This window comes from Rhinolophus sinicus, linkage group LG01, assembly GCF_036562045.2.
Source record: "Rhinolophus sinicus isolate RSC01 linkage group LG01, ASM3656204v1, whole genome shotgun sequence".
Classification (NCBI taxonomy): Eukaryota; Metazoa; Chordata; class Mammalia; order Chiroptera; family Rhinolophidae; genus Rhinolophus; species Rhinolophus sinicus.
In genome coordinates, this window is record NC_133751.1 from 67,398,828 (window position 1) to 67,425,331 (window position 26,504).

Here is a 26,504-nt window from a genome sequence, read left to right on the forward strand (position 1 = left end):
AAAATCTAATAGGTAGTTTTTTGAAAAATTAAGATACTTTTCACATGCCATAATATTTCACCCATTTAGAATGTATGATTCAGTGGCTTTTCATATATTCAGAAAGTTATGCAAACATAAAAAAATATCTAATTGTAGAACATTTTCATCACCTCAAAGAATCCACAGTGTGTGGTCCTAGCAGTCATTTTGGGGAATCTAACCTGTAACAGTGCAGTGATATTAGAACTACCTGATCCTCTGTCTACATGATGCTGTATCAAGAATGTATTGACACTGAAGATTTTTCTCTTGGCTTCTCCTTTTCAAACCAACCCTCCTTTGTTGCTTCAACTCCCCCTACAATTTCAGTAATTCTCACCATACTGCATGTTTCTCTTTATAGGCTTTCTTTTCTAAAAAAAAATTCTTAAATTTATTGGGGTGACATTGGTTAGTAAAATTATATAGGTTTCAAGTGTACATTTCTATAATACATCATCTGTACTTTGCATTGTGTGCTCACCACCCAGAGTCAGTTCTCCTTCCATCACCACATATTTGACCCCCTTTTCCCTCTTCAAACATCCCTCCTCCCCCTTACCTTCTGGTAACCACTAAACTGTTGTCTGTGTCTATGATTTTTTTGTTTCTTTGTCTTGTTTATTTGTTTTATATCCCATACTTGAGTGAAGTCATATGGTTCTTGACTTTTTCTGTCTGACTTATTTTTTGGTATGTCAATGTCCTTATCAAAATGGATTGTCTCGAGCAAGACAGCTTGTTATCTGATCAGTGCCATGCGTCATTTTTACCTTCTTTATTATTGTAGCTGATATTATTGATCATAAGGCCTTGAATGATACATAGAAATTCTGAAATCTGTCAACATTTCCATCACTCCCACAACATTTGTAGTTTCCTGTTTCTAATGATTAATCATATATATATATATATATATATACACACACACACACACACACACACACACACACACACACATATATATGGAGAGAGAGAGAGAGAGAGAGAGAGAGAGAGAACCTCAGAGGCAAAGGGGAACCAGACACATGACTAACAACCAACTTAATGTACACCCAGCATAACCATAAAGCATCAGTTGATTCACTGGAGTTGTACTTCTGAATTTGCTAGTATGCTAAGCATATAAATAGATAAGACTAAGGTTGGGATTATATGGTAGTTCTGTTTTTAATTTTTTGAGGAACCTCCATAGTGTTTTCCATAGTGGCTGCACCAATTTGCAATCCCACCAACAGTGTACCAGGGTTCCCTTTTCTCCACATCTTCGCCAACACTTGTTTGTTGATTTACTGATGATAGCCATTCTGACAGGTGTGAGGTGATATCTCATTGTGGTTTGGATTTGCATTTTCATGATAATTAGTGATGTTGAGCATCTTTTCACATGTTTGCTGGTCATCTGTATGTCATCTTTATCCGAAGAAAATGAAAACACTAATTTGAAAAGATAAAGAAGATGTGTGATAACACACACACACACACACACACACTCACAAAATGGAATATTACTCAGCAATAAAAGATAAAATCTTACCATTTGTGAAAACATGGATGGACTAGAGAGTATTATATTAAGTGAAATAAGACAAAGACAAATACCATATGATTTCATTTATATGTGAAATCTAAAAACAAAATAAACAATAAAACAAAAACAGACCTATTGATATAGAGAGCAAACTGATGATTGCCAGAGGGTAATGGAGTGGAGGGATGGGTGAAAAAGCTGAAGGGATAAAAGGCACAAACTTCCAGGTATAAAATAAATAAGCCCTGGGGATGTAAGTTACAACACACAGTATAGTCAATAATATTGTAATAACTTTGAATGGTGACAGATCAGAGATGGTTACTGGACTTCTTGTTTACTTCATAAAGTATGCACATGTTGAATCACTGTGTTGTGTACCTGAAACTCGTATACCAGCTATACTTTAATAAAAAAAATTTTTTTAAAGATTAATGTTGGGAATAGATATATCTCTTGCAATGGGGTTTGTGCAATATCTCTTTGTGGGGTTTGTGATAGCACTAAATGAATAATGCTATGTTATATTGTCACATTATTTTCAGTAAGTAAAATAAGCAAATGAATATATTTTGAAGGTAGAGGAGAAAAAATGTTTACATACCATTTCTGCTGAGAGTTTTACCAAAATTACTAAATAAAAGCAACATTTATGACTTAGGGTGGAGCGTAGGAAATACAGGTCTTTGCACTGAACTTTTTTCTTTGAATGCTAGACTACTCCCAGTGGATAGCTTAGTGATTCTAAATGGAAACTGTGGAAAAGCAGGTCTAACAGTAACCAGATGTCTTGGGATTTAGAATGGCATGCTAAAAGTAGCAGCCTATATAAAGCTTTTGAAAACTTACAGTGCTTGTCATTTCTTATTTTCTTTTATGAACTATTTCCAAAATATATTAAGGCACAGAATTAATATAAATAGCAAATACCCATCCCTCATTTTAAGAACGTTAATGTTTAACGTACTTACTTAAGGAAAACTTTACAGAAATTAATCTTTACAGAAAGAGTTGAAGTCACCCTATTTTTACATTTCTCCATCTTTAATCTTTATTTTTCCAGAGATAACCACTCTCGTGAAGTTAATGTATATGCTTTTAGTCCGTACTTTTACTAGTTTTATGTTTTTAGTGTATGTGTGTTCATGAACACTTGGTGTAGTTTTGTATATTAAAAAAAAGACATAAATCATAGCTAAATGCCATGGTTTCCAGTCTAGGTACCAGGGTGCTCCTGGAGTGCCAACATGAACTCACAGGTGTGCTGTGGGATATTTTAAATTTTCAAGAGAAATATGGTGATATTCAACATCTGTCAGATGCCAGGTCAGCCACTAGCTCACGATAATTCACTGTTCCAACATTTAATTTTAGTACTTTTCTTCTTGATGGTGTCATGTCTTTGAGAAACTGGATTTTGGGCAGTTGCTGCCGGTACTGTGTGAAAATCAATATATAATAGGAAATATGGGTGGCAGTGTCCAATTTGATTTTCAGGTTTGAGAAGTTGTGCAGTGCTCAGCACATCCCGATAATAAGTAATTTAAGAATGGTTATACAAGAATGTAATTAAAATTTTTCCTTTCAATTTATGTTTATTTTTTTATATGATCACTAAGTTTCCAGGACATAAAAACTTATTGAGTAATTTAGAACTAAACTACTCAATAAATGGATCTGTTAGGTATTTTTTTAGGCTAAGTTTGCTGTGAAAACATTACTAAGACACTAATGGCTCTGTAAAAAAAAAAAATAATGAGACACTGAGGGCTCTTGTGAACTGAGAAATTTTGGGTCCTTCTGCAACATATTTTGGTTTCACTTGACATTATGTTCATTCATAGTTATCTATGTTGGTGCATATAGACCCAAGGAATTTTAGATATGTATACAGTCTGTGTATTATTTAATTGTGTGACTGAGCCACTGTTTATCCATTTCCTATTGATCCACATTTGTGTTTCTTCTCTTACCTTCCTCTTTACCTCCCTCACCTTCATTCTTCTATTTTCTTCCCTCCCTCCCTCCCTCCCTCCCTCCCTCCCTCCCTCCCTCCCTCCCTCCCTCCCTCCCTTTCTTCCTCAGTATACCTGGAGTGGAGTCTGATCATCTGCATTTCTAACAAGGTCCTAGGTAATTATTACCTGCCACACTTTGCGAATCCCTCCCCTGAGGGTTAGATCTAGGGTCACAGACTCAAGAGCATTCAATAGCCAGACAGAAACAAAAAGAACTGGGCATAACCTTAGGAAGTGGCGAGGCCTGTGGCAAGCTGCAAAGTATATTCATGATTTACAAGTCATTCGACTCAAAAGCATTCCATTAAACCCAGTGCAGGGAGGCAGCCGTCTGGGACCCTAGCTCAGGTGTTTGCTGCCACCCACCGTTCACTCCAATAGTTCCAAATGCACCCTTTGAAAAAGCACAGAAATTCATGCTGTAGTTGGAATTCTACAACTTGGACTGAGCCCTTTTTTTCCCTAGTTTTTTTTCACAGAAGTTAGAGATCATTAATAATTATGGTGCCTAACTAATGCCCATTAGAAATGAGCTGACCCTGCCATTGGAAAAATGTGATTAGAGCATCCTTCTAAGAGTTGGCAAGGTGTACAGGATATTCCTCATTTCTCCCTTTAGACGCACTCTCCATCCTCCTTTCCCACCTGCTGTGCTCCCAGAGGCTGACTGCTGGGCACCAAGTGAACCCAGCTCCCTTCCTTCAGTTTCTGGTTGGGACTGGCCAACGTGAAGCGCTGGCAGGAGACTGGAGGCAGGAGGAGAGAAAGGTCACCCCCGGGCAATGGCGGTCACTGTGCTCGTCTAAGACCGCAGCTCCTCCTCTGAGCGTTCCAGCTACTTTTTCTGGGACCTAGTCCTTCCAGGGTCACTTCATGTCCAAGGGCAGAAACAGCTTCCTGCTCCACCGTTCCTTGTTGGTTTCCCTTTGCCCTAACCAAACCTTAGTAACTAGTCCCTTTATTACACTCGATGCAATCACCCCTTTTGAGTGTGTTTTGTGTTCCCTACCTGGACCCTGTATGATCACTCCTCCCTCCCTCCCTCCCTCCCTCCTCCCTCCTCCCTCCTCCCTCCCTCCCTCCTCCTCCTCCTCCCTCCCTCCCTCCCTCCCTCCCTCCCTCCTCCCTCCCTCCCTCCCCTCCCTCCCCTCCCCTTGCATTTCATATGTTCTTTTGTTTGTTATTTCATTCTTCTCTTCCTTTTCTTTCCTTTCCTTTCTTTTCCTTCCTCTCTTTTTTATTTTCTATTACAGTAAGTGTTTCAATAAATATTTTTGTAAATATGTACTTCTGTACATGTCTGTAAGATAATTTTTCTATTTGAATTTCTGGGTTTAGGTAATACACATGTTTAAGTTTAAAAAGTAATGGAAAATTGCTCTCTAAATATTTCTGAGCTCTCCAACGCCAAATACTGACATACTTTTAAGTTTTTTATGAAAGAGAAGACTAAAAGTGTCATCTGTTTGCTACTTTAATTTTACTTCTTTTAAGTAATGTTGAGCTTCTCTTCATATTCTTCTTGGCCAATCAGATTTTATTTTCTATGATTTTTTTGTTTGTATTCTCTAAGCAGTTTGAAAAATTGTAATGTTTATGTTTTTTCTTACTGATTTCTTTTAGCTTGTTACGTATTCTGAATAGAAATTTTTTGTTGATTATGTGTGTTGCAAATACCTTCTCTTAATCTATTGTTTGTCTTTTATTCATGTTTATAATGTTTGTTTTGTTTTGTTTTTTGCTTATATTGACAGAACAATAGTTTTTCTAATTTAATCTCTAAATATGGCATGTATCACTTAACATATTCTTACATAACGATTCTTATATTCCTGGGATAAATTCTCTGATTATTATGTATTTATATGTATATGTACCCATATGCACATTGCTTTATTTGGTTTGCTCTTATTTATTTAGAATTTTTGCATCAAAGTTTTTTTAAATAATTTTTTTATTTTTCAATTACAGTTGACATGCAATATTATGTTAGTTTCAGGTGTACAACATAATGATTAGACATTTATATAACTTACGAAGTGATCACCCTGTTAAGTCTAATATCCATCTGACACACTCCATAGTTATTAAAATGTTAACTATGTTCCCTATGCTATACCTTACATCCCTGTGATTGTTTCTATAACTGGCAATTTGCACATCTTAATCCCTTCCCCTTTTCACCCATCCCCCAAACCCCCTCACATCTGGCAACTACCAAAATATTCTGTGTATCTATGAGTTTGTTTCTGTTTGGCTTGTTCATTTATTTTTAAATTCTACATAAAAGTGAAATCACATGGCATTTGTCTTTCTCTGTCTGACACATTTCACTTAGCGTAATACCCTGTAGGTTCATCCATATTGTTGTAGAAGACAAGATTTCATTCTTTTTTATGGCCGAGTAATATTCCATTGTATATATGTACCATCTCTTCTTTATCCATTTGTCCATCAGTGGGAGCTTAGGTTGCTTCCATATCTTGGCTATTGTAAATAATGCTGCAATGAACATGGGATGCATATGTCCTTTCAAATTAGTGTTTTGAGTTGTTTTGGATAAATACCCAGAACTGGTTTGTCTTTGTCTCATGTTATATAGCCTTTGTTTAAAGTCTATTTTGTCTGATATCAGTAATGTTACCCCAGCTTTTTTCATTCCATTTGCATTAATTATTTTTTCCCATCCCTTTCCTTTCAATCTGTGTGTGTCTTTTGACCTGAAGTTGGTCCTTTGTAGGCAGCATAAGTCTAGTTTTCTTATCTGTTCATCCACCCTATGTCTTTTATTCTATTTACATTTAAGGTAATTATTGATAGGTATGTAGTTATTGCTATTTCATTATTCATATTTATGTTCTTCCCCCACACCTTTCTTCTTCTTAAAGACGTCCCTTTAACGTTGTTTGTAATATTGGTTTGGTGGTGGTGAGTTCCGTTAGCTTTTTCTTGTCTGGGAAGCTCTTTATTTGTCCTTCAATTTTGAATGATAGCCTTGCTGGGTAGAGTAATCTTGGTTGTAGGTCCTCGCTTTTCATCACTGTGAATATTTCATGTAAATCACTTTTGACCTGCAAAGTTTCTATTGAGAAATCAGCTGACAGTCTTATGGGAGCTCTCCTGTTGGTAACTAACTGCTTTTCTCTTGCTACTTTTAAGATTTTTCTCTTTGTCTTTAACCTCTAGCATTTTAATTATGATGTGTCTTGATGTGGTCCTCTTTCGGTTCATTCTTTTTGGGACTTTCTGTGCTTCCTGGATTTGTATATTTATTTACTTCACTAGGTTAGAGAAATGTCCTGTCATTATTTCTTCAAATAGATTTTCAGTTCCTTACTCTCTCTCTTCTTCTGTACCCCTATGATGAGAATGTTGTTATGTTTGATGTTGTCCCAGACGCCCCTTAAACTGTCCTCATTTTTTGGATTCTTTTTGCTGTTCTGATTGGGTGTTTCCTACTACCTTATCTTCTAAATTGCTGATTTGATCCTTTGCTTCATCTGTTCTACTGTTGATTCCTTCTAATTTATTCTTCATTTCAGTTATTGTATTCTTTTTTCTGACTGGTTCTTTTTATGTTTTCTATTACCATTTTTATTTTTTCGATCTCTTTGTTGAAGTTTTTTCTGAGATCATTGAGCATCCTTATAAACTGTTTTGAACTCTGCATCTGGTAGAATACTTGTCTCCCTTTTCTTTCATTTGGGACATGTTTCTTTGTCTCCTCATTTTGGTCGTCTCTCTGTTTTTGTTTCTATGTATTAGGTAGACCTGATATGTCTCCTGGTCTTATTAGACAGTCTCCCTCATCACCTAAGGCAGGTGCTCCAGGTGTGTCCCTTTTGTGTATTGTGTGTGCCCTTCAGTTATAGTTGAGTCTTAGTTGCTTTTGGTACGTCAGTGGAAGGGATTCACCCTCAGGCTGATTAGCTGTGAGGACTGGTTGTGACTACAGCAGAGGAGCTGTTGTGCATAGGCTGACCCAACAGAGCAGGAGTCGCTTTACTGGGGCCCTGGTGCCTGCCAATTCTGCTCTTTAGGTGTGTCATTTATGGAGATGGTTGGGTGATGTCTGGGGTGGTGTGAATCTGGCCACCAGGTGTGTTGGTTCTGGGCCCTCTTGGGAGGTTCTGGTGCAGGCCAACGTCAACCACTGCCTGTGTCCTGCTTGGGACCACCTGGTATGAGCTACAAAGTTATCTTCAGATGTATGTCCCTTGTGCTGGGATTGGAGGTGCCTAGTAGAGACTAAGCTACAAACTGAGTCTGGCTGCCACAGGTGCCATACTTGGGGCCACTTAGCCAGAAGAACTGGACACACCAGTGTCAAATGTTGCTTGTTTGGGATTTGTGAACCTTTTAGAGATTTTAGGAAAGTGTGAAGCATAAGCCAACGCTGACTGTTGTATGGAAATGCCACTAGAAGTGTCAGGTGAGCTCACAAGTTTCGTGGGGTAGGGTCTCAGGGAATCACCAGGGCAGGGTGAATGTTGCTATCTACATAAATGGAGACTCAGACTTGGTGCCTGCCTATGCCTGCAGGCCAGGTGTCTGGGAGAGCTCACCAAAGGACCATTGGCTTCAATCAGCTCTTCTATCTTGGAGAAAGCTACCCCTCCAGCCCTTGCCCTAAAGCCAGACAATTCAGTTCCTTCAAATATATCCCTGCCACTTTTCAAGCTGTTGCCCTACACTGGAGCTCACCGTAAGTAAGACTGTGCATGGCCCCTTTAAGAGGAACATCTGGTACTCCAGCAGCCCTCCTGTCTCACTCAGCCACAGTCCCCTTGGTCACAATCTCCACTGTTTTTTGCAGCCAGAAGTTATGGGGATACTTCTTCACTAGCACTGGAACATAGGGCTGGGGAACCTGGTGTCAGACTGGGAGCTCTCGCTCCTCAGGGGTCCCCTCTGCAGCTGAGACACCTCTCCCAATTTTTAACTACCATACTGTTAATGTGAGACCAGCCTGTTCTGAGTCCCTACTCCTCCACCAGTCTTGCTGTGGCTTCTTCTGTATTCCCTTAGTTATAGAACTTCTGTGCACCTAGACTTCAGGTGGTTCTCAGTGATGGGTCTCTTGTTTAGTTGCAATTTTGATGTGGTCGTGGGAAGAGGCAAGGACAGAGTTTACCTACTCTACCATTTTGACTAGGCATCTAAATTCTTAAATGAGATTTCATGTACTTTGTCTTTCTCATGTTCTCTAGTTTTAGTATCAATTTTGCTATCAATTATTAACCATAAAGTTATTCATTTTTCTATTTCTTATTGTATTGATGTTGAATATTGCATTTTTCTAGGAAATTGCCCATTTTGTTTGAGTTTGTAAATTGATTACCATTTATTAATAGTTGTTTGGTATATTCTCTTATATTTAATGTTTCTTCTATCATATGAGATGCATTCTCTTCATTCCTAATGTGTCTAAAGAGTGCCTTTTTTGTTGCTTAATAATTAATGAATAAATAATGATCAATAATAATTTGATCAGTACAGGTTTTATTATTAGGTTGAATTTTGTCAATTTCATATGGTTTAGGCTAACATTCTATTTGTCTTTTTAAAGGATCAGTTTTGTCTTTTTAAACCAGTTTTGTCATTCTATTGTATATTCATTCTGTGCCACTATTTTTTTCTTCTAATCTTTATTATTTATTTCCTTCTCCTTCATTTGGCTTTATTCTGCTATTATTTTTAACTTGCTAAGTTAAATCCTCAACTAATTAATTTTACTACTTTGTAACATCTAATATATGCATTTAAGGCCATAAATATTCCACTAAGTGCCACTTTAGCTGCATCCCACAGGTTTTGATATGTAATGTCTTTATTGTTCAGTTTTAAATATTTAATATTTCCATTATGATTTTTTCTTTGACTCATGGATTATTTATTAATATGTTTCTTAGTTTCCACATATGTAGGGATTTTTAATCCTTCTTTTTGTGTTAATTTCTGATTTTGTTGCATTTTGGTTAGATAGCATGGTTTGTATAATATAAATTCTTTGGTGTTTGTTGAGACTTCTTTTAATGAATCAATAATTGTTAAAGTTTATAAATACTACACATTTTTTTGGAAAGAACATGCAATCCTTGAGAGGAAACTTCTTCACATCACTTAGTTCAAAATGATTAATTATATTGTTAAATCTTCTGTATCTTTACTAATATTATTTTTCTCAGCTGTTGAAGTTTCTTCTGCGTCATGATTCACTCCTTCACTTTGTTCATTGTTCTGCTGGAATTTCACCTCCTTAGAAAGACTTTCTGTTAACATTCTTTCTAAGATACCTGCTTCTCCATATCTTCACTCTCTTTTCTTTTATGCTGCTTTTTCCTTGTGACATTTATTAGTACTGGACATTATATTTTATATTTATGTTCTGTTGTTCAGTTGTAATTTTGATGTGGTCATGGGAGGAGCAAGCACAGAGTTTACCTACTCTATCATTTTGACTATACATGTAAGTTCTTAAGTGAGATTGCATATACTTTTTCTTTCTCATGTTCTCTAGTCTTAATATCAATTTTGCCATCAATTGTTGACCATAAAGTTATTTATTTTTCTATTTCTTATTGTATTGATTTTGTATATTACACTTTTCTAGGAAATTGCCCATTTTGTTTGAGTTCCTAGAACATAAACTTGCTGAAGGCAGGAATTGTGTTTTATTCACTACTATATCTTTTGGGTCTAAAATACCAAAGACAGGTATTTAATATACATTAATAGTTGTTGAATGAATGAACAAAAAATAGCATTTTCTGATATTGTTGTGAGCTCATTTTCAGTTGAAGGAGATTGTTTTCTATGAAAGTCTTGTGAGTCCTTCCAAAGTGACTTAGCATTTCCTTCTGTCTTATGATCGATCCGATCTGTGTCCATAAGAGCTGAAGCAAGTCCTGATTATTTTTGTGTTAATTTTTAAACTTGAATTTTCTGTCCAAAAAATGTAGTTTAAATGCTGATTTCTAAGCCCATGGAACATATCTGGGTTTCATATTTTTTCAGTTGACTTTTTACCACTCTGAGCCATAAGAATAATTCCTGTTTTTGTATTGCTTCTCCATGCTAGTCTGTAGAATTTTTCTATTCCTAATCTTATGGGTGGAGCATCCATTAATAAGCATGTCTTAGTTGCTGCTCTACCCCTCTCACTGGTTTTATGTCGTGTGTGTTTTCCACGTATTGGTGCTAATACTCCATATATCACCCCAAATATCTGGGTATGCATGAGTATGATGCCCTAGAGTCCAACAAGTCTTCAGCCCCACCCTTCGCTCTAGATTTAAGTTCTCTCTTCATTTCTGACACTCAGCGATTTTCCTTTACATCTTTTATTCTACCTTGGCTCATTTTTTAATTATCAAAGTTATTCTAAATATCTGTTTGAAGTGAAAGCAGGGTATAATCACATCAGTGGAATCTGCTCTATGTAGTTCAATTATTACATTTCATAATAGCTTGTCTTTACCTCTAATAGGTCAATTAGGATCTTTATGTGATTATTTATAAAGGTTGTTTACAGCATGGTAATCCCCCTATAGAAGATGTACAGTAAGTATATTAATGTATGTGGCACTTGATTTGGATTATGTTGCCCTGATTGTTCAGTAGCTGACATACTTCTGTGCTGTCATATTAACAATCATATGTGCTTTTTTCAAATAAATTATCCTTTAAGTTAACAGTTAACATCATGCAGTGTGTGTGTGTGTGTGTGTGTGTGTGTGTGTGTGCAGTGGGAAGAAAGGAGAAGGAGAGAAAAAGAGATTAAAGTGTTTAGATGGAAATAGATTATGAAGAAAAAGATAGTTTAGGAGAGGAGAGATAGGCCGAGGATGGGGAATGGGCGACATGGCATTGATAAGACAGCTTATACCTAAACAAGACAAACCTTTGGCAAGGTTGGTTTAATTCTTTTCAGTGAGGCAGATGAACTGTAGCAGAAGCAGATAGATTATACTAATTCCAATCTGCCTTCCCCTTCACCTCCTTGGTCCTGACTTCATTTCACATGTAACTAAACTGGTGCTTTTTGCTGATACCTGAGTGAAGTTGAGAGGTTTACATTTGGACTTAGTTTTTTGGCACTGTAAGATTTGTGCTGTACTCATGACTATAGGGGAAAATTGGTCCCTCTGAGTACAGAGTGACTGTCAACTTGATTGTATGTGAAAGCTGCGATTCCATCATGTGATATTAACAGGAACCCAGGATCAGCAAACCTGTGTTCCTTCGGAACTGCTTTTCTTCAGCATTCTCTATACATAGCAAGAAAATAGGTAAGAAAGGTATTCAAGTCTCACAAGTGAGATGTGAATCCTTCATCCTTTTTTGCTAATATTGCAACGCTTTGTGATTCTCCTTCATATTAGGAAAGAGAAAGAATCTTTCCAATTATTTCTTTAATGAATCAGTTACTTTATGAAGCTTTTGAAAACAGCTATTTTTCAGATAGATTCAACAATCTTGCCCCTATTGTGTAATCTAGTGGTAAGCTTTCTGCATTCATCTTACCTGGGAAGGTCAAGCATTTTATGACCTCAAAAAGCCTGATCCTTGTTTTCTGCAGACAATTACCTAAATGTTCCCATCATTTAGAATGGATATTTCAAATATCTCAAGGTTTACTTTTACTAGGATTCTCAAGTGTTTTCATTTATTGAAGACTGAATCCAACTGAAGCAGTTTTCATAATAGTATCTAAAACCTTATATTTTCTCATTTTATTTAAAAATTCTTGGTTGTATGACATGCTGATGTAACTTAACAGTAAACGTTACATTTAAATGTTGTAGTTTTAGCATTTTTGCAAAAGCCTAGTTGAAGCTAAAAAAAATACTTTGACACCATAGGCTCTAGAGATTTATGTAGCCAGAACAGATAGAGCAGAATTGGATGTCAGAGAAGTAAAGTACAATTTATTGGTTATCACAAATAGAAGGGCTGATAACTTAATGAAAGCTGATTGGCAGTAGAATTTATTATAGCAACTGTAAGATAGAGAATAGAAAATGATAATGTTACTAATGAATAAATAACACATCTCAGGACAATGTGGATGAATGTACTATCATTTAGAATCTTGACCCACCAAGTTTTAATTTAATTGTGTAGCTATTTTGGTGTTTGAATACAATTTTGAGAAGCGTTAATTAGTTTAAAATATGTGAAAATAGTTATCAACTAGAATCTGGTAAAGAGGTATTTAGTATTTTGGAGATATGAAGGTATATTCTAATGGGGAAATTTAGAAAACCTAAAAGATTTTGAGGAAGCAACAATTCTTATAATAGACATAATGAAAATATAAATTGAAATGGCCTGACAGCATTTTCAATAAAACAGGAAGAGAAATCTGTAAACATCATGAAGACAAAGGAGTCATGAGCAATGAACAAAATGAGTTTATTATGAACAAATCATGTCTGACAAAATTAATAGTTGTTTAAAATAGAATTGCAGAATTAGTATGGAGAACAGGAATGTATGTTTTAAACTTCAACCAAGTATTTGTTGTAGCTTTTCAAAAATAATTCTAAAATTAGAATACAAATAATCTGATAGACTGCATATTTATGGCAAGATGATGAATCTACATAAGGCCAAAATTTAATGCCAAGGTTATTCCCAAATTGATTGTGAGATTAGGTGACAGCAACAAGGATTACCTGAGGGGTTTGCGTCTCCCATAATCTTCACCTGTCCTCTTAAATACTCATACAAGTTATGTAAAATCAACATGCATATCATGCAAAGGCAGCTACTAGGATAAGTCTTCCCAGCACTCCTTCTAAATAAATTTTGTTGCTAAGTCTCATCTATAGAATAGTAGCCATTCTATAGAAATTCTGTAGGCTTCACTAATGGGTTAGATTAGGAGTCAATAAATTTGTCCCGCTCTTTTTTGATAGATATAATTGACACATAACATTATATTGATTTCACACAGATGACATATTGATTCAATACATGTATATATTGTGGAATGATCACCACAACAAGTCTAGTTAACAACCATCACTGCACAGTTACAATTATTTTTCTTATAATAAGAGCTTTGAAGATCTACTCACTTAGCAATTTTCAAATATATAATACAGCATTATTAACTATAGTCATCATGATGTACATTACACCCCCAGGACTTATTTATTTTATAACTGGAAGTTTGTACATTTCGACCGCCTTTACCCATTTCCCCCCATCACCCCCACCTCTGGAAATCACCAGTTTGTTTTCTTTGTATATGATTTCGGTTTATTTTTTTAGACTCAATAAGATTGCATTAGATATAAGTGACGTTATGTGGTATTTGTCCATCTTGTCTGACTTATTTCACGTAGCTATAATGCCCTTAAGGTCCATCCATGTTGTGCAAATGGCAGGATTTTCTTCTGTTTTTATGGCTGAATAACATTCCATTGTATATGTGCACCACTTTTTCTTCATCCATTCATCTATCAACAGACACTTAGGTTGTTTTCATGTCTTGGCTATTGTAAATAATTCTGCTATGAGCATGAGAGTGCAGATATCTTTTTTGACTTAGTGATTTTATTTCCTTTGGTTCATTACCGCAAGTGGAATTGCTGTATCATAAGGTAGTTCTACTTCTAATTTTTTGAGGAACCTCCACACTGTTTTCCGTAGTGGCTGTACATTACAACCAACAGTGCACAAAGGTTTCCTTTCCTCCACATCCTCATCAACATTTGTTATTTCTTCTTGTCTTTAATAGTAGCCATTCTAACAGGTATGAAGTGAGATCTTTTGATTTGTGGTTCTCTGATGATCACACTCTTTGTTTTTGTAAATAAAATTTTATCGAAATACAGGCATGCTTCTTTGATTGTATATTTATTGCCTATGGCTGCTTTCATGCTATAGTGACAGAGTTGAGTAGTTGAGATAGAAGCTATAAGACCTACAAAGTCTAAAATACTTACCATGTGGCCTTTTAGAGAAAATTTGCTAATCCCTGGCATGTATGTATATGTATATGACCGTTAGAAGCAATTACATTATTTCAAGTGGAGCATAGGTAGAGTATTTGTACATTGTATGGAGGGAATGAAGCTGTACTCGTTACTCCACTTAAGGTTCAGTCTTACCCTGAACATTTCATGGCGACTGAAACAGCCATTTCAGCAATAAAGATCCAAAATGAGGTATGTTCCAGCATCACTGCCTTCATTCAGTTCCATTCAAATGTTCTTGACATCATAAAAGTTAATGGTGACATACCTATAGACTTACTGGGGGAATGCAAAGAGAACTGCAGGGGAAGAAAACAATGTTGTTAGTCTGAAGTAGCAAGACATTTTAGGTCACAATCTATTTTTTTTAGAACTCTTTCAAAATAAGTGTGGTCAAATTTATCTTGGACCATTCTCCCATATGCACTTATGTTAAGGGCTGAGCATTCTTCAGCTTGGGATTCTAGTTAAAAATAATTCATCTTGTGCATATAGGTGCTTGATAAATATATATGGCTGAATTATTAACTTCCTAGTTATTTTATTGATTTAATTTTTCATTCTTCAGCTATTAGAGTGCCTACTATGTGCCAGGCACAGGCATACAAGTTCAAAAGCCCCAGACTTTTGTGGTTTGACAAAGGAATGTAAAGAAGAGCAGTATGTCTGTATCCTAGAAAAGAGTGAGTGTGTGTGTGTGTGTGTGTGTGGTGTTAATTTAGATCTACGCTGTTTTGTGTCTGTGTGAGAATATTGGTGGGAACAGAATATAAGGTTAGCCCTCTGTATGTTTTCTGAGGTATCCAAATCATCACTATTTTCTAAACAGAAATGTAGGTGTCTGAGTTAAAATGTAAGTGATTGAATTGATGGTATCTGAATCAAATTTTATTGAATCCAAGAGAAAGGCATTCATAGTTCTCTGGATAGGAATAAGAGAAGAGTGAGAAGGGCGAAAGCATTGATATACTGAGCGTTTTGGAGACAGTGGAGACTAGCGCTTGGTTCTTTAGCTCCAAGACCATGTAGATTTCAATTATAGTAACGCTCCTTGACACATTGTAGGCCCCAATAAATGTTTGCTAAGTCAATGTATATCGGTTTAAAATCTTATCTGATTGGATTAGAGGGCACAATTTCTGCATTCTTTGGAAGAGCGGATACATAATGGAACCAGATTATGGAAGACTTTGAAAGCCAAGCATGTAGGATTTGATACTGTAGAATCATTATGGGGAATAAGGCAATAACTAGTTGATTTCCGAATATTTGTTTTATTATGGTATGTGGGAAGGTTTAGAGACAGAAGGAGCTGAGGATGATATTGTATTCCAAGCGTACTTTCTATTTCAACCAGGTTTTCATTCCCAGCTGGCTTGGCTGCACTGGAATCAGTTACTCCATAAAAGTCCCTGGGTCTAATGATGAAAAGTTGCCTCAGTTACCAAGGTTCTTTGTTTTGTAGTCTTGCATCTGCATTTCTGTATTCCTCGTGCTGTACTTTCTTCACTGTATATCTGATCTTGAACCATTTTGTCAGTACTCTGAACATTCTGCCTTATTTTGCCCTTACTGTTTGTCCCTCACACCTGCTTGATTGCATTTATATGTAGGGCGTAATTCAATAAAAATTAAATGGAATAAATTTATAACTGAAGATGTTCCTGTACAAACTGTAAAAATGGGATTCTCCTCTCTCTCTCTCCCTCTCTCTCTCTGTCTCTCACTCTCTGTCTCTCTTTCTCTCTTGTTATCAGCCTTTGCTCTTCATGGGATTACTCAAAATATAAGGTTGGTACACGACCGGGTCTTAATATAATATAATATAATATAATATAATATAATATAATATAATATAATATAATACTGGGTCTTATATTAATGTTTGCTCCAAAAGATGCATTAGAGCTGATGGTCTGGCTAGGTCTTATTTTCGTGGAAACAGGGTACCTCCTAGAGTTTTTGTGAGGCTTAAATAAGTAAATATACTCGTACATAAAAGCACTTAGGACAAAACCTAAATACAAGGAATACTTATGTATTTGCTATTATCTGATAATCTTTAGAAGTAAAGATAAACATTAAGTAGCTTTCTCTTTGACCTTGCCTCCTCTGAGAGTCACAAAAGTATAAGAACATTGTTGCCACTTCTAGAATGTCGAATGATTTGAAAACAGCATTATTTTGTTTTAAAGCTCAAGCACTGATAGTGCAACTGTCCTGAAAGGAGATTCACATTTACTTTTGTTTCCAATTTTTTTAGGTATCATTTAAAAAAATTTTTTATTAAATTTATTGGGGTGACATTGGTTAGTAAAATTACATAGGTTTCAAATGTGCGTTTCTATAATACGTCATCTGTATATTGCATTAGGGGGACGATAGAAGGTGGAAAATGGGGTCAAGTATATGGTGATGGAAGGATAGCTGACTCTGGGTGGTGAACATTTAACTTGAACCAACACGAAGTTAAACAGAATTGTTTTTTTCCACTTCCCTTTAAGAAAAAAGGAGACATCATAAGAAAATAATGCATTATTAGGGATGTCTTCATAAAGCAACTTTAAAATCCTTGTTGTGTCCTGGAGTCACTGTGCAGGCGGTACAGTCCCCTATGTATATGTATTTCGAATTCTGTAAAAGTGGAAGGCAAGTGGTCTTTATGTGGGATCCTGGCTCCCAGAAACTTTATACAAAATTTTGTGAACATGTACATTTTTCTAGAGAAATAGATTCTTGCTTTTCATTACATTTCAGAGGGACTTATGACCCCCCCAAAAAAAAAGTTAAGAACCATCCTCTAAGGTAGTATAAAACGTTCATCTTTAATGAAGATAAAATTATAATACCTGTTTACCAAGGCAAAATAAATGTACTAGCATACCTTAGATTTTTAGTTTAAAGGATCAAAATGAAAACTTTATTCACCCTTAGCTAGCTGGAAAATTTAACCAGCATTTCAGGTAATTGATGTTTACTTGCATCTAGCACAATCATTCTTCAGTACATTAGCTGAGCTGGTTTCATCCAGAGAAAATGGTGATTTTTGTCTACTGTTCATTCTTTCTTTTTCTCCTTCATAATCGTATATTTCTTATGATATGCTTAGGAGTAAGAGCATTCTATAAATGTTTGCTCCAAAACCATTATTGTATCAGTCTCATCAATATAATTTAGTTCAGAATATTTCTACTCATTTTGTTCAAAAGTATTATAAACTAAAGTATCTGAAAGAGGACAAGGGAAAGTTGGCATGAAGGAATTTTTACTGACCTCTGAAATCTTAAAAATGTTTTGTATTTCTAATGCACTTTGCAGATGTTTAAATTCACTTTTATTCTGGTGTTCTTTTAATTGCTTTTATTAAAATGGCTTAATAGAATATTTAAAAATAATTGTTTTATGGATCCTTAGAAAGGGTATACATTCCAAGCTCAAAAACTTTAAAGTTTTTAGTTGAGGGAGATTAAGTAAATAATTCAGAAATGCATTCTGTTTACCTGTTAAAAATTAAGCAGGTTAGACTGTGTACTTTTTTATAGTCATTGAGTTTTAATTTATTTATTTGTTGGTGTGTTGATTTTAAGAATTTATTTAAGGCATTCAGCTGTTGGGAAATAAAAATAAACAGAATAAAGTTGTACATAATAAAGGAAGGGGGCTTGGGTTACTTTTAAAGGGACAAGTGAGAAAAAAAATTGATTGGATTTTAGGGTTAAAAGCAGTATTTAGTGCATAATCTCTCTGAACTTTTCCCCTCTGTGTGGAAGGGAAACTGAAATACCTAACAGCAAGTATAATTGAATCAAGTGAATGGTCTTTTGTTGTTTCTCTAGAACTGTGGCTCAATGGAATTCAATTTGATTTTAGATGGCTTTAGTGGGGTTTAGCCAGGTCACTTTTATAGATGCTTAGAAGAAGTCTACCATAGAACTTATCAGGTTTCTCTGGTATTTTAAAAACTCTGATAATACCCAAAGCCAGAACGAATACCTCCACTTCAAGAAGCACCATTATGGATGGACTAGACCTAAATTAGTCTTTTCCAATCTTAGAAGGGATGCATCTGTCCTCTTGACCATGAATGTACAGATTCTTTCTGATGTTCTTTAAAGATTATAAATTGGTTTTCATTTGCCAATTTTGATGAGATACAGCCAAACTTCATATTTAAGTTTTTATTTAATGAAGACTAGTTTTCTGTAATTATTGATAGAAAATAGTCTTTAGCAGTTTCTATTCACTTTGTCCTAATGTGTTATAAAATTTAATCTATGCAGTTAACAGAGGGAGCCTTTACCAGAAATAGGGACAGGAAGATATTTTCAAATGGCTTTCTTTACATTCAGGAAATCTAATAATATATTATCTAATGTTTTTCTGCAACATACAGCAAGTGTCTTGTTTCAGTACTTTTTTTTGTTTATAAAAGGTAATTTGTGTTTCTTGTAGAAAATTAGGACAGGGATTGTAAGAAGAAATATATTTGCCATAATCTTAATATCTGAGCTAAGTACTAGGATTAATTTAGTTTACAGGTGGCTACATGCTTTTTCTAATACATATATGTTTTTTCTAATACATACACATATACATACAGAACTACATTTATATATACATATGACCAACCATTGTGCATAGTCTATATATGTGTATATTATATATAAACAAATTATTAAAAATTGTATCTTATTGTTATTTTACAATCTGCTTTTTAGACATAATGGCATATTGTAAATTTTTATCTGCCATATTTAATAAAAGCTTACTATATCACATATAATTTATTTAACCAGTTCACTATCCTGGAATATTTAGGTTACTTTAATTTACATTTCTTTCATTGCTATTACACATTGATATTATTCCATATATATATTAGCTTGTGTTTCTCTATTATGAATTGCCTGTTGATTTGAAAAAATGAGATTTGTTTCATTTATTTACTTATAGATAAAGACTATTAACCCTATTAATATCCTATGCATGAATATATTTATTTTTATTTGTTGTTGGCCTCTTACTTTGTTGAAGATATTTTGGGACTTGTGAACAATGTTTTATTTTAAGTAGTGAAATTCATAAATCTTTGTGCATATATATATATATATATATATATATATATATATATATATATATATATATTACTGCTACGTGCCTCAAAAGGCCTTCTCATGTTGGAGTTCAGAAGGTTATATACATGTTTTCTTAAAGCTCTTTAACTATTTTACTTATTATATTGAGATATAGCAATCTGATTTATATTTTGGTGCCTGGTAAGGAGCAGAGAAGAGAATTTTTGTTTTCCATATAGTTATCTCAACACTGGAAATACTACCTGTAGTATTTATCACATACTGGAGTCCTATGATCTGTTCTAGTGATCGGTCTCTTTTACTGCCAATATCACACTGTCACTTATGCATATATTTCAATCTTTGGTTAAAACTAACCTTGTTCTTTACTCCTTTGTTGCAGGGCCAAAACCTAACACGTGACATTTTTTCTTTTGTAATCTCCTATTTTGTATTATTATTATTATTATTATTATTATTAATTTGAACTAGCTTTAAAGCATCAGAACTACTAAAGATAATTTTAGTTCAATTCAGTTCAACAAAGATTTATTGACTGCTATATATCAGGCCCTGTGCCTGTAATAGGAACATATAAATGAATCAGATCCCTGTGTAGTAGACTACTTGCACAAGAAAAGTGTATTAATGGTCAAGACAGTGGTCTAATATTAAAAACTTCATTGTTTTATGATTCTTCCTTATTCTTTTTTAACAATCTATGACTTACTGGCTGTAGCCATTTTATATAGCTTTCCCTTTTTTCTTTCTTTTTAATCCAGAAATGATTAATTATTAAGCGACATTGATTTAACAGAATTAAATTGATTCAGGCATATGAAATATGGTCTTTTTCATATTCATATAGTCTGTTTACTTTTTCTAATTAATGAACTGGTAATTGTGTCTTCCTATTTTCAATTCTATAAATGTTTATTGAATTTTTGCTAGGCACTGTTTAAGGAGCTGTAGGGAAATAAAAATGAATGACTGTCTGACAAATTTATAATCTAGTGGGGGAATTTACCATTTCTAAAACAATAGCAACATAGTAAAATAATAGTTATTGAGAATACTGTTGGCTGTGTGCTAGCCATTACACTGAGAAAGGTAATATGTATCTCGTTTAATCCTTATAAGAGCCCTTATAGTCCTCCAGATATTTTTTTGACTAGCTCTCTCACTTCTCTCAGGCATTTTCTAGTGTCATCTCTGAGAAGCTAACCTGTCTAAAATAGCCCATGTAACTCAATATTGTTACCTTGTTTTGTTTGCCTTCACACTACTAATTATATGACGTAAGTCTAACAATTTATTTGCTTATTGCTTGTATGCTCTGCTAGAATGAATATTGAGTGGAAGACTATAAACAATGGGTTGTAGAAGTTTGGAGTTGCAAAAGGCAAAGTTTAATTCATAACATTTAACTTCCTTAAACCTAAATTTCTTTATCTGTAAATAGCTGGAGACTTAGTGCCTGTTTCATAGATTGTTTAGGCTGTTCATTCTTTCATTCAATAAATATTCATTGATCTCCTACTATGTGGCAGACACTATTCATGGAAATGGGGAATACCATAAAAAAGACAGTGCCTGACCTTATGGAACTTTCATTGTAATAGGGGAGACAGACAATAAATAAATAATAATTACTTTTTTAACATATCATGTAATGGCCAAATTAATTTTTTCCTAAATGTCCTTCCCTACCTCATCCCTATAATCCAAACATTTTTTTTTTCTTTTCCATTCCTAGCTATCCTCTGTTTATCCAAAATGAATGGTTCGTATCTCAGTCCTCCTAACAGATTCTAATTTTCAGTGCCTCTTCTAAAGTTTGGTGTTGCAGAATGAGTGTGATATTTATTACTCATGCATCCTAAACATAACAGGACTATCACCTTCATTTTCTGGATCCAATTAATCTATTAGTACAGCCTAAACTCAGGTTTGTTTTGGTTTACTGGCTGGTTTGTTGTTTGATTGTTTTCCCTTTATAAAATATTGTTTATGCATGTTAAAGATCCAATCAACTAAAATCCTTACCTTTCATTTTAGTGGGTCTTTTACTATAGATGTATTGGTTTGCAGGATTGGGTTATGTTTATGTATGCATTTCCATTAGTAAAACTGCTTTTGAGACTTCGAATGGCTGAATCTCTGTGGAGATTATTAGTAAATATGACCGCAAGGTCATCATTGAGATTTCATAGCAAATTTAGATCACTTTCCAAGGACAGACAATATCAAACTCAATTTTTAATAGGAGGGTTGTTTCTAGTTAAATCTTTTCATATTCAGACTCACCAGATTGGCCTTAAAGGCACCTCAACATCCTGCCTGCTCTACTGCTCCCAGTCCCAGCTTTGAGTCCGTACTATTAGGTTGGTGCAAAAGTAATTGCGGTTTAAAAGGTTAAAAATAATCGCAAAAAACGCAATTACTTTTGCACCAACCTAATATCGAATGCATTTGGATGGAAAGGAATTTAAAAGTAACTCATCCATTTGTTTAACATCCTTGCCTCCAAATCTGAATAGGACCCTACTATTAGCCTTGCTTGCTCAGACAGGAAACATAAAGCCATATTCTAATGTCAATGTATTAGGTACTGTAGGCCAGTTCAAGCTATTTTGAACATGTTACTCTCTTCTCCCTATTTCTTTCTACCCATTTACTTTTTATTGTCTTTGGATTATCTTTTTTATGCATATCTGTCCAACCTCAATGATTTGGAGGATAGGGCCTGAGTCTTATTTATCTTGTATACTTTCTAACTCACCAATGCTTACCAGTATATTATACATAGTAGATTTTTGCAAAATATTTAAGAATAAAGAAATAAGTGGGATAAAGACTTGGACATTTGTTTTTTTAATTATAAAAATATAAATGTAAAAACCTTTGTATAAATTAAGAAAGCTTCTAATGATACTATAATAAATATTCTCCGTATAAACCGTGTGCAAACAGTGGTTTACCTTATATATTTGTGCCTCTTTTACTGAGTGCTAGTTCTGCACATATACAAAGAAACGTGTCAGCCTTTTTTTTAAAACTATACACATTAGTTGACATACACAAACTCATAAAGATCTTATGGAAATCTAAATTGTTTCCTTAGCAGACTTCTAATTTTAAGTATTTCTTTTTACAGCCACACAAAAGAAGTGTTAAGAATTGCCCTTTGAGACTCAGAAGGCTGAAGGTAATGTCCGATGATATTTTCTTGAATGGGTTTTATCTTCTTGAAAAGTTTCCTAATGTTTAAAACTTTGGGTTTACTACCTCAAGGCTTTCTTTTATTGCCCCTTAGCATGTTAGATATCTTTTTCCATGTCTGCTTAAAATAATCTGAAATTGTAAGTCAATAAAGAAGCAAGCTTTGTGTCATCTCAGAATAACTTCAGCCTAATTGGGTGTCGCTGTTCCCCTTCTTCCTTTATCTGGGAATGTATTACGGTTCCTTCCCTTTTTAAATCATTTTGGCACTCTTCTGATTTACACCTTGCCCTTTTCATAAATAGACACATTGGGTCAAAGCCAAAAAGTCAGTACCTATTCCTCATCAGGAAAAGCTTTACAACTAACTGTAAGAAACAAAAATGCATTTGTTGGAGACAACAAAACCATTCAGATGAGATTTTGGTAGCTACTGAAGGCCAGAATTTCAGGCCGCAGTCCAGAATTTCAGGCAAGAAGTTTACAATAGACTTGAGTCACTGCATTGTGTATAAAGAGCTCCTCGGGATTGAAGAAGGTTTCTTAGACAAGAGGGGGCTGTAATTACTTTCCTTCTTACATGCATGGTTAGATCTTCTAGTGAGAATAACATGGTAGGGTAATTTATTATAGAAGAGTAAATCACAGATTACATTGCAGGGGGACGGGGTGGTGTGATCCAGCCATCAGTTTTGTGAATACATACACTTAAGCATGTGTGATAGCTTGTTTTTAATTTCTTTACACCAGTGCACACCTCAAACATTCCGTTTAGCAGTGGGATATGCAAATTGTTCCAAATGCAGCAGCAGTACTTTCACCTGAATGTCAAAACTGTCAGAGAGCTTTAAATCAAATCTTTATAACGTTTTTTAGAAACCAACCAGCCCCAAGACTGAGGCACCAAACTCACTGCAAAAACTTGATGCCCATACTTTTTAAAAAGCTCCTGTATGTCAACAGGGTAATGTCAAAGTTCTAATTCACCTGCTTTCTAATTTTAACCTGTTAAGGATTTTATTTTATTTGGCTTAATTATGATATTTTCTACAAATTAATGATAAATGCCTTGATTAATAAAACCAAATGTCAGAGAAAATGACAACTTGATGAAAAATTAATAGTCGTCAATATTTTAAGGTACAGAAGTACTAGAAATGTACTCTTAAACCTCATACTTGATCAGCTCTTCTTGAATGTAGGTAACCAGGATTCACCTTGCACCTAAGTTTTCGTAGCCACATGTGTAGATGCACTATAGCCATATCATTTTCCGCTGTTTTTTACTACTAGCTGTTACAGATAGAAATATATTCTTAATTTTTATCTCTCCTTTATCCCATAATATTAATTTTTATTTCACAAAATCAAGGTAATATTTTATATTTTGGGTTGGTTTTATAGGTGAAGTTACCATATGCTGAGTCCAAATAGCAACGTGTGTGTGTGTGTGTGTGTGTGTGTGTGTGTGTGTGTTTCAAGAGAGCTCATGGTATAAAATGTAGTAATTGGTGATTGGATATCTGCTAGAGTATTAATTCATTTGGTTGTGCATTATTTCAGCTGTTATAGTTAAAAATTATTCAATAAAAATAATATATACACAGAGAGAGCACAGCCTTTCAAAGAGAAACAGATTTTAATGTGCGGATTCGCTTTTTTAAATTATATTTTTTCTGACATTTCATTAAAAGACCTGAATATCAATAAAAAAATTGTAACTTGCTTTTTTTCCTGTAAACTGTTGCTTAAATAAAAAAATAAAAAAACAGAACAAACAAAAACAAACAAAAAAAAACAATTGAAAAATAGGAAATATGGCTATTTTATTTTTCTCATTTTACTGGCGATCATAGAGTAGAAAGATTAAAAAAAAAAAATCCCGTATATTTTTCCATCTTCACAAAACGCCAGGGTGATTTTTGATATGAATACTTAAATATTTGATTAAATGGTATGTGGAAATGGTACTATGCAGGATTATAGTCCATGTTGGCTTTTTATTTTCCTATTTCACAGATAAAGCTGCCAACCAAACGAGGGAAGGCACAATGACCTCTTCTGTGTTGTGCTTTTGTTTGGCGTGGTTATTCAGGGATAAAAAGACCCACATAATATACTGTCAGTGAAATGGACTCACTTTTACCATCTGTTCATGTAACGACATGATGGTCATACCTATCAACAGAAATTTTTGCCACTTCTTTCTGTAATATACTGAAATATTCTAGGTAGTTGTTTCAGGCAAATTGCTATGCATAGTAAGATAAATAGAGGTAAGTGTTGGACAATATATGCCAATCACAAGGGGAAACATTCTTCAGTGGAGATTGCTGGTACTATTAAAAACTGGAGATGGATTGTACTGATCTTCCTTTCGCTGGCTATAGGTTTTATTGTGTTTGTGTCTTGCCTGGTTCCAGGCATCCAGTCTGCACTGGCAAAGCTGCTTGATGAGGATAGGCCACCAACATCGCTGCCCTGACTTACATACCTGCCATGAATAATAGATCTGTCAGCTAGTTAATCATTGCATTGTAACTGTCTCTGTTCCTTCTTAGCTGATCACTGCCCAGAGGAGTTTAAGTTCCATTGTAACACAAAGCTTCTATTATGTTTCTATACCTACATTTATTTTATGCAAAAGCATCATTCTTCTTTTTTTCATATACCAGTAAATAAGACATGCCCCACATCTTTGACAGTTCTTAAATTACATATTAAACAATGTGCTTTCCCCACCTTGTTTATTCTGTTCTTTGCCTTTCATCAATTTGCTTTCGAATGTGAACCAATTAACTTTTATTCATTAGTTACAAAATTTGATTAAGGAAATACTAATATCTACCTTACAATCCTCAGCTTTATAAGTTTTTAGTTGAGATCTAGTTATTTGGGGTGAGTACTATAAGAGAATGACATCCTTTCCCCAAAATGTCTATGAACAAAGGAAGTAGACTGAAACCAAAAATAATCTCTAAAAGGCTTTTGCTTGGTATTACATTGTTTGATCTTACAAATAAGGACAATGGACAAAGCACTCACCCTTACAAAGTTAGATTGGTTAGTTTCAGGGAATTGAGTTATAATACTTTAAATTTGATGCTTGAATTAACACACACAACAATCAATTGATGTTCTTTGAACAATCTAAACCTCATGGAAAATTAAAATGTTAGACTATCTCTCATTAAAAAGGAAGGAAGGAAGGAGGAAAGGAAGGAAGGAAGGCTTTTAATAGACTTAAAATACATAAATTCCCAGTGTGAGTACTAATAATTAGACTGTATCTTCTCTCTAAATTCCTTTTTAGCATCATTAGAAGTGGTATTTTCTCCTTTAAACCTACTGCATTTTATAGTGCAAGCTCAAGTAATTGAGACCTTACTGGTTTGCAAAGGTGAATGCAGTTTTTAACATTGCCTGATGTATAACTTAAGTACCAGTAGAATGATCAGTTCTTTTAAGTAGGATTCATTTACCTTATTTGTTTTATTTGGAAGCTTGTGCTTATTAGTTGAATAAACTATGCTCATGAAACACACAATCAAAAGATACCAGGAGAAACCATGAACATTGTCCACAATATGTAAGGGATTTGTGTTTCCTGCCTAAATGCTGCATTCATTCCTCCCCCCATCTACCATTT

At 34.6% G+C, this 26,504-nt stretch overlaps 1 protein-coding gene across 9 annotated transcripts in view; it reads left to right on the forward strand.

Annotated features, from left to right (window-relative positions):
• Positions 1–26,504, forward strand: part of ZBTB20 (zinc finger and BTB domain containing 20) — a 779,143-nt gene that overhangs the window by 126,712 nt on the left and 625,927 nt on the right. For all 9 annotated transcript variants that reach the window (XM_074331585.1, XM_019734851.2, XM_019734862.2 and 6 more), the window contains one exon: positions 22,791–22,841. The gene's annotated coding sequence lies outside the window, so the exon portion shown is untranslated. The remainder of the gene's footprint in view (positions 1–22,790; positions 22,842–26,504) is intronic.